Source organism: Microcaecilia unicolor, chromosome 5 (assembly GCF_901765095.1).
Source record: "Microcaecilia unicolor chromosome 5, aMicUni1.1, whole genome shotgun sequence".
Classification (NCBI taxonomy): domain Eukaryota; kingdom Metazoa; phylum Chordata; class Amphibia; order Gymnophiona; family Siphonopidae; genus Microcaecilia; species Microcaecilia unicolor.
In genome coordinates this window covers 264,422,924-264,440,912 of record NC_044035.1, presented here as the reverse complement: position 1 = coordinate 264,440,912, position 17,989 = coordinate 264,422,924, and the positions used below count along the sequence as shown (strand labels likewise).

Below are 17,989 nucleotides of genomic sequence, written 5' to 3'. Positions count from 1 at the left end.
GTTCTTAACAGCCTTGTTCATCAGTCCCTCTGCCAGGCTGGCCTAGATCATCTGCAGCGCTTCCTTAAGATCAGCGATTTTTAGCAGCTTTGGGTGGAGCTTGTGATAGGTCTCCAGCATTGCTCCCCAGACAGAAGTCTACCTCACTGTGACGTCATTAACAGTAAGCTGATACCCCATGGGGGGGGGGGGGGGGTGTCAAATAATGGTAGTTTTTTGTGCAAACATTTTTGAACATACGAAAATCATTGGGTGGTCACGCTAAAAAGTCTGTAACTTCATCGTGTTTAAAGATAATCTCATTCCACTTGACACATAAACATAGATAGTAACAACAAATAAAGCTGTACAATTTCACATTGAAATTCCAAATGCAAAAAAATCAAGGGGTTACTTTTTTTGACTCACCCTTTAGAGCAACACTGTTATAGAATTACCCCCCATTGCCCGTAAATTTTATTCTTGGGGGCAGTCCATACTTGGCATCTCTGATTCGTACCAGAGGCAATGGAGGGAGAAAATGACTTCTCCATGTACCCTGGTTCTCAGCCCACTGCTCCAGAGTTGCCAACTTATCCAGTTCCAGGAAGGAGACTTTTTGGCCAGTCCTGTTTATGTACTTGCATCCCTATTCAGCATGCTAGTTGTAGTCCCTGATTCCACCCATTGAAATCAGCTCATCAAGTTCATAATGCTCCAGGATAGAGTTGTCAGAAATCTAGAACTGGCCTAAGATCTCCCTCCTTGAACAGGGTAACTTCACAGCTCTCCAGATTGTAACATTTAAGCCACTCTATTCAAATCATGTGTTTGCCCAGTCCCTATGCTCACTCACAGTTACGCTGCCACGCCCACAGCTAGACTCTGCGCTTTTCCCTGCTACTTCTGGAGAGGTCACGAATAAAGATCTTGAGGGCAGGGGGTTGAGAAAAGTATTAAATTTGGGAGGGCATGGTAGGGAGACCCACAAATATATGTTTGCTTAGGGCTTACAGTCTTAATCCAGTCCTGTTTAAAAGAACACAAACTTTTACCCTATTAAGAACATTATTGTAAATTTAAGAGACAATCATTGTTAATTCTCTTGCAACTTCTACCACCCAGTACTCAGAACCTTCACCCACCCTTGACCCAGAGGCGTAGCCAGCAGCCCATTTTTGGGGGCCCCAGAGTGGACTGGAGGGGCCACCTATTCCTCTCTGCTCTCTTCCCCCCCCCCCCCCCCAATTAACAGTTTTACCTTTGCTGGCAGGGATACCCAAGCCCCATCAGCTGGAGAGGTCCTTGGCCTGTACCTCCCGATGTGAGGAAGTTGGCAGCGTGCTTTCTAGTCACCGACGCTGGTACTTCTCATACATGCTCAGTTCATGCTCATAAACTGAGCATGCACAAGGAGTGCCAGCATCAGCAGCTGCTGACTTCCTCACACTGGGGAAGGTTTGGGCAGCAGAGCTCCTTGGCTGACAGGGCTTGGACATCCCACCATCCATTCAGGGTACTGCAGCTTGGGGGGCCTGAGCCCAAATTGGGGGGGGGGGGTCAGGTTTCCCCGTTGCTATGCCACTGCCCCAATCCAACTAATCTTTCATTTTTCCTCATCCTTCAGCTCTCTGTTTCTTACTAAGTATTTATGTAGCATAACCCATCCTGGACTACAGGAGTGGCCTGATAACCAAGGATACTGGGTTCAATTCCCACTGCAGTTCCTTGTGACTATGGGCAAGTTACTTAACTCTTCATTGTCCCAGATATGTTAGATAATTTATGTTAGACTGAACTGTACTTATTTTGTCTCAATTATCTAACATAAATGGGACCAGCCCAATGTCAGATAATATGGAAAAGACTGCATAAATCCTTCAATCATTGCATAAACAAAGGAATAGATGGCCCAACAGTCGTATACTCAGATAACATTGCCAGATAAGTGGCTTTGTTGAGCCTATCCACTGATATTCAGTAGCACTTTCCGGAATGTATTGTAGAGCATCAACACAGACCACCCCAGCACCATCCAGACAGTGCTGGCAGCATGGTACAGGGACAAAGTAAAGGTAGAACTGGAGGTTATCAAGTTAGCAGCAATATTCAGCAAGACGTCTATCATATTTCATCCATATAGCTATCCAAAATGAGAGCTGAATATCGGCTGCTATCTGGATAGTAGCACCAGTCACCACTGAATTTGGATACTCAGTGCCGGCCACTGTCCAGAAACTCTGAACATCTAGAGGTTTTTTTTTTTCACAGCTGTGGCAGCCAGCATTAAAAAAAAAAAAAAAAAATCAGTGTTCAAAAGCTGATATAGTTAGTATATGTCCTTAGTGAAGATAAAGTTTCTCATGGAGCAAATCAGCTGGAATATATGAAAGAAGAATCCCAGAATATAGAGAAAATGAAAAGTACTTTCAGTTTCAGATGTTCCCCATATTTCTTGGATAAATCCCTTTGATGCTATGCATTAAGTCCCAGTGGGTCTGAGGCCGTGGTGGTGTTTGTTTTTGAAAGACTTTTAAAGCAGAAATCTAATCCACAAATGGATGAATTTCCCAAAACAAATATCATATGGGGACTGCATCAACAGACAAAGAAGTCTATGAAATCTATAGAGCTATTTTCCAATGAAAAGAACTTTCTTTCTTCTGAAAACGTCAGGTTTAGCAAACACATTTCCTTTATGTTATTTACTTATTTATTTTGTCCGTACAGTCACAATTAAGGTGCATGATGTGATCTAAGAAAGAGGTTTTAGTAGGCTTGGTCTACATTGTATAACATTTGTTTAGCCTATTCAAGGTATTAATTTTGTTTAGCTACTTGGTTGATTTTCCAGATTCTTCATTCTCTCACAGCCTTTCTGCAGTCTGTGACTCCCTCTGCAGTTCTCAACTCTCAAAATTCCCCTCCATTCTGCCAATCTCCTCCCCACTGACAAGAATCTATGGTGCTGACCTGCACTGGAAGTGGCTCAGTTGGTACCTGGTCTGGAAAGATCAAGGATTTGTTATGTTCACATCTCCTGCTTCTGTTTTCGCAGTCTTCTTTAAACCCAAGAAGTTGAGACTATTTACTTCTTCCACACTTATTTTGACTGTTTCGAACCAGTTTCACAAAGCCTCGCAGCAGAGAACTGAGAAGGTCAGAAATATGTTTCTAATTGCTTTTTCTATGCAATAGATTATTAAAGGAGACTTATTAATCATCGGTTGAACTGCAGTTAGTCCTCTGCATATAATATTTATGGTTATTCCTACACTCTTAACTAATATCCCCAATCAATGGCTGCTTTGTGAACTAACTGTATATTCTGCTTGTCAAATATTCCAGTCTTTCTATTCATTCACTAAGACCAATTTTTGCCGCTGTTTTGTTTAAAAGAACTCCTTTGAGAGTTATGTTCATAAATTGGCCTCACTGAAAATTTACTAGGGCTGTGTGCATACATTTGTTTTCAGAATTTTACTAAACTCTTAAATTAAGGAGCATAAAAAATGGACAGCAACAGGGGCAGATTTAGGGTAGGGGAAAGAAGTCAGGAGCTTAGAACTAATTTTCAGTAGTAGGCTCATAAATCAGCCACATAAATCTATGCAAATGAATGCCAGATCTAAATTTATGAGCATGACTTTAAAGCTTCTAAGGGGCCCTTTTATGAAGCAGCAGTAACCATACCACCACATTAAGCTTGCTCAAGAGCCCGGTGGTAATTCTGACTTCTGGCTTGAGGCTATTATGGTGCGCCTTGTAGCGCTATAGAAATGCTAGAAAATACTTTTGTATTTTTTAGCTCAGGGGGTGTGCGCGGTTACTGCTGGGCTACCACCTCCTAAATAGGAGGCAGTAAGGGCTCCCCCAGGAAATGGCTGCGCACCAATGCCTTGGCTTAACGCACAGCCGTTTCTTTTTGGAAAAAAGCCTTTTATCAGCGGCAGTAAAAGGAGACCTTAGAGTGCTGCAAACCTACATGCTGACGTTACTGCAGGGCCCCTTTTACTGCCGTTTGGTAAAATGACCCCTAAATTAAGATGAATTTTCAACTGAAAAGGTATGTTCCTAAATCTGGCTGAAAATAGGGCACAATTTTAGGAGGCTAGGGGCTTAATCGAATGGGGCGCTCAAGTTTTCCTGAGGGCTTCCCCACAGGACAGCCCCGTGAAGGTGCGGGGAAACAGCTATTATCAAAACAAAATGGGCGTCCATCTTTCATTTTGATAATACGGTCGGGGACGCCCAAATCTCAACATTTAGGTTGACCTTAGGTCGACCTTAGAGATGGTCGACCTAAATGTTGAGATGGTCGACCTTAGAGATTATCGTCCCCGGTTTTTGGCGATAATGGAAACCGAGGACGCCCATCTCAAAAACAATCAAATCCAAGGCATTTGGTCATGGGAGGAGCCAGCATTCATAGTGCACTGGTCCCCCTCACATGCCAGGACAGCAACCAGGCACCCTAGGGGGCACTGCAGTGGACTTTACAAATTGCTCCCAGGTGCATAGCTCCCTTACCTTCGATGCTGAGCCCCCCAACCCCCCCAAAAAACCCATTCCTCACAACTGTACACCACTACCATAGCCCTAAGGGGTGAAGGGGGGCACCTACATGTGGGTACAGTGGGTTTCGGGTGGGTTTTGAAGGGTTTACATTTACCAGCACAAGTGTAACAGGTAGGGGGGATAGGCCTGGGTCCACCTGCCTGAATTGCACTGCACCCACTAAAACTGCTTCAGGGACCTGCATACTGCTGTCATGGAGCTGGGTATGCCATTTGAGGCTGGCAAAAAAATGTTTTTAAAATTTTTTTTAGGGTGGGAGGGGGTTGGTGACCACTGGGGGAGTAAGGGGAAGTCATCCCCGATTCCATTCGGTGGTCATCTGGTCAGTTTTGGCACCTTTTTGATGCTTGGTCGTGAAAAAAATGGACCAAGTAAAGTCAACCTAATGCTTGTCAGGGACGGCCTTCTTTTTTCCATTATCGGCCGAGGACGTCCATCTCTTAAGCACACCCCAGTCCTGCCTTTGCTACGCCTCCAACACGCCCCCGTGAACTTTGGTCATACCTGCGACAGACTGCAGTTGAGGGCGCCCAAAATTGGCTTTGGATTACGCCGATTTGGGTGACCCTGAGAGAAGGACGCCCATCTCCCGATTTGTGTCGGAAGATGGGTGCCGTTCTCTTTCGAAAATGCCCCTTCAATTTAGTCACTTTAGTTATAATTTAAAAAGAGAGGAAAAGAAAAGAAAACACACTAGGATAGGTAAACATACATCCTGATTCACACTTCACCTAGTCAGAGACCAAGAGGCATAGTTATCAATTTATGGGCTACCGAAAGGACATGCTATTTTACCACTAACTTGTAGAGAGGACTTGTGTGAGGATGTTAACTCTTTGGGGAAAGAGTAGAGCAATGGAACCTCTCACAGCTGGTGTTTAAAATTGTCTTTATTGGAAACTAAGAGTGGGTCACTCTTTTAGTTTCCAATAAAGACAATTTTGAACACCAGCTGCGAGAGGTTCCATTGCTCTACTCTTTTCTTGTTTGGTGCCTTGGAGCATTTTGCCTTCTGTTTGTAACTCTTTGGGGAAGACACAGCCTCAAAGTGTATTAAAATGTATGCTGATGAAAGGGAAAGGGGATGGGATTTGATACACCGCCTTTCTGTGGTTACAATCAAAGTGGTTTATACAGGTACTTATTTTGTACCTGGGCAATGGAGGGTTAAATGACATGGCCAGAGTCACAAGAAGTCAATGGGATCTTTGCCAACTAGCAAGCTATTGTCTATGAATGTTTTTTTAAATAATTATTATTGTAATAGAACATGTTTTTTACATTACATGACATTACATGACATTACATTACATGACATTTACATCCCACACATTCCTTTAAAGTTCAATGTGGCTTACAAAATGGAAAGAGCTGAAACCTCTCCAGTAATTACACAATTTCTTAAAAAATATCATATATTAGGTAGCCTATTTATTACATAAAAAGGATATATATTTATGCAACCTAGAGGGGCATAATCGAAAGGCGCTGGCCGGCCATCTCCGGGGCCGGCGCCACAAGCAGGCGGAGCTAACCGTATTTTCAAAAAAGATGGCCGGCCATCTTTTTCTTCGTTAATACGGTTGGGCCCGGCCAAATGTCAGAGTTCGCCGGGTTTGAGATGGCCGGCATCGGTTTTCGGCCATAATGGAAAATAATGCCAGCGATCTCAAACCCGGCGAAATGCAAGGCATTTGGTCATGGGAGGAGCCAGCATTTGTAGTGCACTGGCCCCCCTGACATGCCAGGACACCAACCGGGCACCCTAGGGGGCACTTTGAAAAATTAAAAAAAAAATAAAAATAGCTCCCAGGTGCATACCTCCCTTCCCTTGGTTGTTTAGCCCCCCAAATCCCCCCCCCCCCCCCCACAACCCATTCTCCACAACTGTACACCATTACCATAGCCCTAAGGGCTGAAGGGAGCACCTACATGCAGGTACAGTGGGTTTTGGGTGGTTTTGGAGGGCTCCCATTTATCACCACAAGTGGAACAGATAAGGGTGGGATGGGCCTGGGTCCACCTGTCTGAAGTGCACTGCAAACACTAAATACTGCTCCAGGGACCTGCATACTGCTTTCAGAGAGCTGGGAGATCGCCGGCCATCTCCCGATTTGTGTCGGAAGATGGCCGGCGATCACGTTTGAAAATGAGCTGGCTAGCTTCCTAACTTTTTTCTAAACAAAAATGTTTTTAAGAGCCTTCAAAAAGTCATATAATTTAATTGTCTCCTAATATGATTTGGTAAATCATTCCAGTACATAACTGCCAAATATGCGAATGTTCTAGAAAAAAACTTTTTAAAAACTACCTTTCTAGCATTCATAAATTGTAAAATCACAAAACATCTAGATCAAGGAATAATATTCCTAGTGGACAATCTGATTAAACCAGACATATAAGCGGGTATTTCACCATCAGAAATACCAAACAACAAAATTTAAAAGTAACTTGTGCTTGCATTGGCAACCAATGCACTTGCACCAGCAATGAGGTAACTCTAACTTAGAAGACCTAAAAATAAATCGAGCAGTAGTATTTAAGAGTTTGAAGTTTTTTAGTTACTTCCTTACATCCACTGTAAATGATGTTACAATAGTCAATGTGTGACATTACCATGGCTTGCATAATCGATCTAAACACTACAGAATTAAAACTAGACCTTATACGACATAAGGGTCCTCGCAAGACTTCCACAGAGAAGGGAGAGAGGGAATCTGACTTTCTTTGGGGGGTGGTCAAAGTGACAGGGGCCGGGGTGGGGTGAGGTGTGGCAGGGGCAGGGCAGGATGCAACAGAGAGTGGGGCAAGGCAAGGGTGCAGCGGGGCGGGGTGTGACAGGGCAGGGCAGGGGTGCAACAGGGGCGGGCATGTGTTCTCTTTTTGCTTAGGGCAAATATGGTAACCCTATGCAAGGCTTATATTTTCCTGAAAAAAATTAAGCACACGAGAAGATAAATAAAAAGGTAAAGATGCTTGAGATGCCATTCCTAAAACCTTAAATTTAATTCTAGCTACCACCGTGACCCAGTTCTCCTCTACTGATTGAAGTTACTCCATCTGAGTGGGGAATGTTGCTATATAGTACTTCTTATGTTACCCCTGTACTCTTTCTGCTCACTGTTTCATTTCTGTCTGCTGCTGAATAAACCACATTCGTTCTTCAGGTCTTTGCTCAGCTTCAGCTCTTGACATTCTTCAGAAAAAAGGAACAATTAACCAGTGCAACTCACAACCCCCTGTCAAGAAGTAATGCCTAATTAGCTTAATGACCAGATTATCTCTTCCAAAACTATCATTTATTGCCTCAGAAAGATCCTTCGGAATCTCCATTTCCTTGCAACAGAAGAAGTTTGTATTTAATACTTTCTCCAAAATTATGCTTCTTTGCTGGATCGCCCAGTGACATTAAATAAAGCCAGATGGCTATCATTGCACAAAACTATGCCATCTGGATTAAAAAAAAAAGATCAGCGTTTCATATAAATCTGTTTGTTTGCTAAAGACAGTCTTGACAGCTTGTTTAAATAGTTTCTGCCCAAAGGTATATTTACTTATACATATTCAGCAAATTCAAAGACATAGTACAAAGCAGATTGTAGTCAGAGTAATACAATATTGGACTCATTTTCAAAACAAAAAAATGTCTAAAAAGTGGCATAAAGCAGCATTTGGACGTTTTTCTCACAAAAACGTCCAAATCAGTATTTTCGAAACCTATTTTTAGATGTTTTTATTTGAAGTCTGTTAGAAGTGCATCCAACTCTCAAGGGTGCGTATGAGGAGCGTGTTCAGGGCGGGACTTGAGCATTCCTGAGACTTAGACGTTTTTCAGCCATAATGGAAGAAAACAAAAACGTCCTGGACTAAAACAAAGACGTTTTGAGCTAGACCTGTTTTTATAATGAATAAGGCACAAAAAGGTGCCTTAAATAACCAGATGATCACTGGATGCAATCAGGGATAACCTCCCCTTATTACCCCAGTGGTCACTAACCTCCTCCCATCCCCCCAAAATGTAATGAAAAACATTACTTGCCTGCCTCTCTGCCAACCTCAGATGTTATACTCAGGTCCATTAGAACTGCATGCAGGTCCCTGAAATAGTCCAGTGGTGGATGCAGGGCACTGCAGACAGGTGGACCCAGGCCCATACCTCTCCCTACCTGTTAAACTTGTGGAGGAAATTGTGAGCCCTCGAAAACTCACCAGAAACCCACTGTGCCCACATATAGGTGTCCCCTTCACCCATAAGGGCTATGGTAGTGGTGTATAGTTGGGGGTAGTGGGTTTGGGGGGGGGGGGATTCAGCAGACAAGATAAGGGAGCAATGGTGGGATGTGTACCTTTGTGCATTTTATGAAGTCCACTGCAGTGCCCTCTAGGGTGCCCTATTGCTTTCCTGGGATGTCAGGGGGACCAGTGTACTAAAAATGCTGGCTCCTCCTACATCCCAATGGCTTGATTTTGTGTGTTTTGCACTTGGACGATTTTTTTGTTTGAAAATGCACCAAAAAAAACAAAACGTCCAAATCACAAAACCTTCTATTTTCAAAAACAAAAGATAGATGTTTTTCTCTTTTGAAAATTACCTTCTTTCCTGTTCAGATTTTGGTCGTTTTTTTGCAAAACATCCAAAGTCGTACTTAGACATCATATCAAAAAAGCCCCTGCACGTCTGTGCTAAATTGGTTTCTACTTTTTTTGAGTACAGAAGTGGCGCATTGTGAGAATGTGAGTCATCACATTGTCTTTTCTAAGATAACGTTCATCACTGGAATGACCATATCTAAAAAGGATGGGCTGAGCCAGTGATGGTTTCATTCCCAATGCATCTACTGTGTGGACTTGTTCCTTAACATGGAGCAACCTGTTCATCCTGCTCATCTTTCCCCCATTCACCGTTTAATGCAGAGATAATTTGTTACAGTCTAAAGAGTACAGATATTTTGCTAATCCTTTTCTCATATGCTGCACGTTGACTGTATTAAATAACTATCAAGCTTTTCAGCAAAATGTTTAACAGCGGCATCATCTCTACATCTGTTCAGTATTGTTGCCAGTCATTAATTTATTTTCCTCATGGCTAATGGAAGCCAATTAGACTCAACACATGCAATATCTATTTCTTTGGCATTACAGCTCAATGAAATCCCACTAGCTTTCTTTAAAGCATTTGTCATTTCAATTTCAGCTGACCCTTTGAAAATTCCTTTTAGATCTCCATCTTCACAGTTAAAAGCTAAATGGTATTAATCATTTTCAAACTACTGTTACTCATAGAAAATATAATGCATTTGAAAAAGGAAATGCATCATTTTCTCATGCTGCTTTGACAATTAGGTCGATTACGTATATCTTTGGAAGAATGGAGTATATAATTGAATGGTGATACATAGTTCTAGGCTGACATTTTGGATTTTAGCAGAGCTAGTAGATTATTTATATTAAAAACAAGATTACTTGCCAAATCTTTAAAATGTTCCAGTCAATTCTTCATCTGGATCAAGTTCTCATTTATATTTAGCAAGGATATCAAGGAAGGTGATGGCTATTTAACTATTGCAGAAATGTTTAGCTTATCCTTTTAATTATATTTCTCAGACAGTATTGCTGGAATCCTTGCTTGTGGAAAGATCACTATCAAAGGACAGTGAAATATTTCACTGCAGATTTCTTTGGAAGGATGCAAATAGTTTTGTTTAATGCCAGCTCGAAGCTCCTTATCATCTGTAAACTGTAGCAGTGCTACATAAATAGAATATCCAGGAAGGTATTCAGGCTGTTTTAATTAAGTTTGTGTGTTGCAAGGTAGTTGGAGAGTTGGTGTTAAAGTGCATTTTCAATTAATTCTGAAGGCATGAGTTGGATTGATACTGGCTTTAGTTTCCCAGATGCTCGGCACAGCCCTTATTAAATCAAGAGGTGACCTTGGCCATCTTTAGGCTGATGAAAAATAAAGCATGTTTTGAGATATAACTTGTTTAAAAGTTGTAAGCAATTACAAGGAAAGGAAACTTTTCAAAGACATGAGACTAAATTCTCTAAATGGTGCCTACAAAATCGGTGCTGACAAAAAAAGCGCTTAGGAGGAGATTCTATATATGGTGCCTAAAAAATCAGTGCGGATATCAATGCCAACTAAGTGTATCCTATAAGCAGCATCTAGATTTAGGTGTGGTATATCTTTCACGGAGACGCCCCAGCCTACATGTCAGACCTGATAGACTTACCACCCAGGAATGCTAAGAGGTCATCCCACACATTCCTTAATCTTCACTTCCCCAACTGTAAAGGTCTCAAATACAAACTAATGCATGTGTCAACCTTTTCCTACCTGGGCACACAATTCTGGAACTCGTTGCCACGGAACTTGAAAACGATCTATGACCCAGCCAACTTCCGCAAACTACTGAAGACCCATCTCTTTGACAGAGCATACCACAAAGACCAACAAATGTGAACGCCTATACATATACCCAGAACTGCCTTACAATATTTGCTTGTAAATCTATAATGTTTTATCATTGTCATGATGCCCAAAACCCTTCTGTTATACTAAATGTATATTTTCTCTATTATGTCTATTATTCATGATGTATTGTAAGCCACATTGAGCCTGCAAATAGGTGGGAAAATGTGGGATACAAATGAAATAAATAATAATAATAGTATATAGAATACGCTTAGTTGATATCTCAGCACCTAAAACTATGCATCTCTTTTTATGTCAATGAAAATGTGGCAAAAATTCCAGCGTGCAGATTTAGGCACATGGGGTCATATTCTATAACTACGTGCATAAATTTCAGAACACCCATTTTTCCACCCATAACTATGACTCTTTTGTGGATCTTACAGCTATGGTTTCTCCTCCAAGCCAGGTGGCTCCTGCTTCCAGGACTATGTTGCAGAGATGGCAGCGAGTGTCAGCTAAGATTAAGAAGTCAAAGGTTGTGGAGACTGCAGCTGCAGCTGTGTGACTGGGTCTTCATACTTCCCTGTTCTACAACCCCTAGGGTGCACTCTGATATTGTATTTTCCAGTTTGTGGATGATTGAGTAAATGCCTTGTAGGCTGGAATGTGTCCTGTGTCTGGGAATGTCTGATCTAGAGTGGTGTTTGAATGTGGATCAGAGCAAGTGGTACGGGCAGTGGCGTAGCCACAGGTGGGCCTGGGTGGGCCGGGGCCCACCCACTTAGGGCTCAGGCCCACCCAACAGTAGCACACGTTTAATGGTAGCTGTGGGATCCCAAGCTCGGCCAGCTAAAGACTTCCTCCAGATGGTAACGAAAACGCTACTCTCCATGATAGCGGCACCTGCTTATATTCAGTTTTCAGCGAATGCCTGCTGCAGACTGCCAAGTTGGAAAGAAGTGTTTTCCCACCAGCTGAGATATTTTTTGGGTGGTGGTTGGGGGGAGGGGGGAGGAAGAACAATTGGTGCCCACCTACTTCTTCCCTAGGCCCACCCAAAATCTGTTGTCTGGCTATGCCCCTGGGTACGGGGGGGGGGGGGGGTCATTGCATTATTTGTTTGGAACGTGTGTGGGGGGAGTGTGTGTTGGGGCTGTTTAGTGTTTGATGCATGGTTGGGTAAATAAGGATGGGGAGGGGGGATTTGAGTGGGTAATGGTTATGGGAGAGTGGATGAACTGAATAGGGTCCACTGTGCTTTGTCCAGGTGGAGGAGGAATTATTGGGGTTTGGTACTGTGTAACTGTATAATATCAAATGTCTGCTGATCTAAAATTACTGTCTTACAACGACAAAGGTTTGAACTCACCTCAGAAATGTCAAAAGATTTTAAAGAATTACTCCATTTGAAAACACAAGTGGTGTTTTAGCAGGAGACTCACCTTCAGCATGCTCATGAAAAATTCCTTTCTCACCCTCATTTCCCTCATGTCTATTGTGCTTCTGCAGTAGGAATCTCTAAAAAAAAATGGGGAGTTGCTAGTCTGATGTACTCTTCTTTGCAGGTACAGGTGATCAAGATTAAGTGTGACCCAGAAGGGTGCTTTTTATTTCTTCATCTTTTTCTGGACCAGGTTGAGATTACCTTTGTCTGTTTATGCACCCAACAAACATCAGGAATCCTTTTACTTTAGTTAGCGAGAGGCCTTGTCCTCCTTTATAAAGGGTAAATTAATTTTGGAAGGAGATCTCAACACAACTTTTGATCCTTCCTTAGACCATTCGGGCCCTGTGTCTTGTTCTGACTTCTGGTTTTCCTCGGCATTAACTTCCTTTTCTCAGGCACTGGGCATATCTGATGTTTGGCATATCTCTCATCCTAGGGTTCGGGACTACACCTACTATTCTCCCACTCATGATTCTTACTCCCGTATAGATTTCATTCTCTTGGATATTTGATTGGCTAAGTATGACTGATGACTGGTATTGGCAGTATAACACTTTCTGATCATGCTCCAGTCTGGGCTTTGGTTTCAGTATTACGGGTTGAGGATAGGGACCAGTGATTGACCCTGAATACTCTTCTGTTACAAGATCCAGAGGTCTTGAGGGGATATGGTTCACTGCTAAAAGAATATTTAGATAATAACTTGAATTGTGGGCCTTCACTGGGAATGCTCTGGAAAATATTGAAAGTGTTCTCTTTGGGCTATTTTTTACAGCAGGCGAGCTCATGTACATCGAGCACAGCTTGCCCAATGTCTGGACACCATTCGCTGTCTAGAGGAACAGCATAGACACGAGCTCGGTTGTGGTGTGGAGGAAACTGCAGTCGGCTAAACTGGAACTAGATGATTTTTATTCTGATCAACGGTGGCACATTTAATCACGCTATAAGTTGCTCCATTACGAATTTACCAACAAGGCAGGTCATTCCTTAGCCTTAAAGCTTCGTGCAATATGTACTAATCGTATTATCCTTTGCATACGTGATAACGTAGGCAAACTACTGAAGAAATCAGCTCAGATCTGGCAGCAGTTTCAGGATTTCTACCAATCTCTCTACTCTAAGGACATTACTATTTGCTCTGAAGCCACTGATCAGTACTTGTCGAATTGTGCTCTTCCCCATATCTGTGTTGCTCAATCATGTGCTGACCTGTTGGAAGTCCAGCAAGCTATTAAAGAACTTCCCTTAGATAAATCGCCTGGTTTGGATGGGTTACCAACAGTGGCGTTCCTAGGGGGGGGTGACACCCGAGGCGGATCGCCGATGGGCCCCGCCCCCCGGGTGCAGCGCCCCCCCCCCCCCCCCGGAACAGTGCGACGCCCCCCCAGGTGAAAGAACCCCCAATCCCCCGGCGAAAGAACCCCCCCCCCGGGTGCACGCTGCTGGGGGGGGGTGCCGCGCGCCTGCTGACTCTTCGTTTTCATGCTCCCTCTGCCCCGGAACAGGAAGTAAACTTCCGGGGCAAAGGGAGCATGAAAACGAAGAGCCGACAGGTGCGCGGCACCCCCCCAGCAGCGTGCACCCAGGGCGGACCGCCCCACCGCCCCCCCTTGGTACGCCACTGGTTACCAAACAACTTTTATAAGTGCTTTGCCTCTGGCTTGGCTCCTCTTTTAGCTAATATTCTTAATGGGGTGCAAACAGGAGATGCTTTACCTCCCTCTATGATGGAGGCCTGGATTTCTGTAATTCCGAAACTTGACAAATATCATACTTTGTGCACCTCTTATAGACCTATTTCATTGCTGATTGTGGATGTCAAATTATTGGCTAAAGAATTGGCAAAGAACCGCGAGCTGCTGCGTGAGGTTGTGGTAGACATTTTACTGAGGAACCACAAGGGGCAGGAGTGAGGAAGCTGTGCTCCTACCCCCCAAGGATCCCACTGGACCACCAGGGATGTAGGTAATCCCGGAGGGAGGCAGGGGTAGGGGGTCCTACAGGGGGTCTTAATGCACGCTGGGGGGAGGGAAGGAGGGAAATAGGGAACATTGGTGAGAGGGAGTTTGTTTAAAAAGAAAAGAAAGTTATGCGGGCCAGAGAGGCCCAATATTCAGCCGGGGCCACATAACTCTTATGCAGCCCCGGCTGAATATCAGCTAGGCCTGCATGGTCTCCAGCAGCCTGCCTGCCCCAATTTATCCCCCGAAATTCAGTGCCCAGCACTGAAAATCAGGGAATAATTTAGCAGGTGATGATCAGTGTTTAAAAAAATGCTGACTGCTGCAAACTAGAGGGTGGGGGTTTGTACCTTGGGCAGTTGAAGGTTAAGTAATTTGAATCACAAGGAGCTATAGTGGGAATCAAACCCAGCTCTCCAAGTTCTCTGGTTGCTGCACAAACCACTAGGCTGCTTCTCCACTCATAGATGAGGTGTGAAAAGAGGGAAAATGGTATCGTTTTTTCCAGGTAATATTTAGTTTACGATTGAAAACACCTGCTTTTGACTTGATGTTGACTTTCTAGCTCCCACACTGTTTTGAGAGTTCAGCTAACAGGATGCATTGCAGGATAGTGACAGTAGCAGGAGATTCTTTGTGGCATGGAGGGCATAGGGGAGAGAGAGAGAGGGAGGGGGATGGAGAAATACAAACATTCACTTGAGTACCTTAAAAAAACTGCATATTTATTTAGAAAAGAAAATATATATTTTCCAACCAAAGCTGCACAGATGACAACTGTTTTTCAATCATTGTAATGGCTCTAAAGCTATGCAGTATATTCTCACAATGCACTTCTCTAGCTGATTCTCAAATTATGGAGGAAAAAAAAAAGAGCAGAAACCTTCCAGAGACAGGTATTCTGTTTGTTCAGAAAGCCTGCCCTCATCTTCTAAAACAAGCAGCTGGCAGTGGTCCTCCTCCTTTTCTTGTAGGATTCAGAGCTATCGGAACTATCATTTGTATCAGATATTACTTGAAAAATGAAATGAGCAAAGTAATGAATGTTGAGTTTTCTGGGCTCCAGCGTCCTACAGACACATTTCATTACTCTTCTGTAATTTAGCTGTCTCATTTCACCGGTACAGCATCAGTTATTTCTGCCCATGAAATCTGAAGGACTAATGTGTTAGACAAAGAAACTTTCTTATTCATCTGTCAAGCAAGAAGAGGTGGGTGGGGTCCCAAACTTTTCAGCTTCGTGGTTCTTTCCTGGTCTCTGGCTATTGGCATGTTACATTATGTTATAGTGCATTTCTTAGTGCCATCTTTGAACATAATTCAACTTAAAATGCTTTATAAACACAGAAAAACACAATAGCTAGCACCTCTGTTGTTTAGGAACACACCCATGTAAGATGTTTTAGAAAGGGTGTTTTTTTTAATTACATTTGTACCCCACACTTTCCCACTCATAGCAGGCTCAATGTGGCTTACATATTATATACAGGTACTTATTTGTACCTGGGGCAATGGGGGGTTAAGTGACTTGCCCAGACTCACAAGGAGCTGCCTGTGCCTGCAGTGGGAATTGAACCCAGTTCCCCAGGGCCAAAGTCCACCACTCTAACCACTAGGCCACTCCTCAATATCTTTGGTGTATGGCAATAATGATGAGTGGATCTGGTCCAACATGATTATTTTCAGATGCATTGAAGAGTCTTTCCCCAGAATCATAAGAGGGTGACCCATGAGTTATATAATACTGACTGGATAACCAGTTCAAAGATCTTTTATGACAAAGAAGTAATTCTTCCTCTCTTCCAAGTTCAGCCTCCTGCCCCCACCCACACCCTGACCACCGCGTTCTTCTCTCTGTCTCATTTCCATTGTGTTTATACATGTCTACTGAATTCCAGTCTAGAGACTTAAGAAAATAAATAGGAATGTTCCAAAGTAAGAAGATATATACCAATCTGCTCTGCTTTACATAAACTCCACAATGATTTTCATGTTCTATTTCATCCGGGATCCTGAATAATCCATAAACCTCTGGATCCTTAGTGATCACATAGTAGAAAGGTTGAAAAAGAGCATCTTGGTAGGACAGAAATTTAATCATGGAGGGAAAGGAAGGGAAATGGAACTTGATATACTGCCTTTCTGAGGTTTTTGCAACCACATTCAAAGCGGTTTACATAAATTCAGGTACTTATTTTGTATGAGGGGCAATGGAGAGTTAAGTGACTTGCCCAGAGTCACAAGGTGCTGTAGTGGGAATTGAACTCAGTTCCCCAGGCTAAACGTCCACTGCACTAACCACTAAGCTACTCTGCTTTCTAATAAGCAAGACTTGTAACACATTGAACTTGCTGATGTCTCAGGATCTGTGAACCTGTGCAGGAATATTAAATTAATAAGCCTGGAGACTCTAAAAATTTTATAAGAAAAATCTTATAGGCAGTTTATAATTAAACTCAATGCCATGCAATCACTAAGATAATATGTTATGCAGGATTGAGAGTTTAATCATATGGGGGTAATTTCAATTGATAACTAGATTCTTAGATTGAAAGTTCAAGAAGGTGCCTATTTGCCTTTATAAAGTAGGCAACCAGAACCAACCCCAATAGTGCACAAATTTATACCTGATCTGGAAATGGTGAAAATGTGTACATAAATCTCCTTGCATATTTCATACATTCAGATCCACAACTCGCAAGTAAATCTATCTCTATGTCATCAAAAGAGCAAAGAGGAAAAGACTTCAGATACTCGGTAGCCACTACTTTTATTTTGAATAGTGGACCACTTTGCTCAGCATTTACTTATGAAAGTAGACTTCATATCCCTACTACATTCTAGTTCTGCTGTTCTGCCTCCCTGGTCTAGTTTGTGTCTTCTGAAGTTTATATGGCTCAATATATAGACATTTTCCTATGCCTTCCTTCTGTTTCTTTCGTGGCTGGGCTTTTCCTGAAGAAAAGTAGGCCTATAAGATGTGTTCTTTTTTGTTATTGCTGTTGTTTGTTTATTTGATCCACACATGCACTCAGACAAGTTTGAGGAGAAAGGTTCTACTAGTTCATCAGCATGGAACTTTCATTTTGTAATCTTAAATGAATTGTGACTTTCCCACATTTTCTTTACCTCCATTTCCCACCTGTGATTCTTGTGACTATATCAGTAATATTATATCGTTCTATCCCCATTTTTCTCAACTTTTTTGATGCTTCTCTGTGTTAATCTTTCTTCCTTCTTTGGTTGTTTCATTTACGTTCTATTCTATAGGCCTCACTACATGCTTTTCATTGCTTGCTTGTCTCTCTCCACTTCCTATTAGAGATAAATACCCTACAGTTCAATTTAATTTCAATCCTATCTTCTCTCCTTGACCAGTCAATTAATTTTACTTTGATCAGATATGAACATTAGACTAGGGGATTCACCACGTGTCATCCCAAAAATAGCAAATTCAAAACTGGCCTTCTGGCTTTCTTCAAAATATATTTAAAATAATATTTTATTTATGTATTTATTATTTATTTTTTATTTAAAAGGATTACATAAGTACATAAGTAATGCCATACTGGGAAAAGACCAAGGGTCCATCGAGCCCAGCAT

General features: G+C 42.5%; 1 long non-coding RNA gene across 1 annotated transcript; it reads left to right on the top strand.

Moving 5' to 3' along the window:
- The first annotated feature begins 10,650 nt into the window (after positions 1-10,650).
- On the top strand, positions 10,651-16,130 carry LOC115471015. Its single transcript, XR_003942267.1, has 3 exons — positions 10,651-10,734; positions 11,695-11,699; positions 16,121-16,130. It is a non-coding gene; the product is annotated as an uncharacterized LOC115471015 (long non-coding RNA).
- Positions 16,131-17,989: the final 1,859 nt, after the last annotated feature.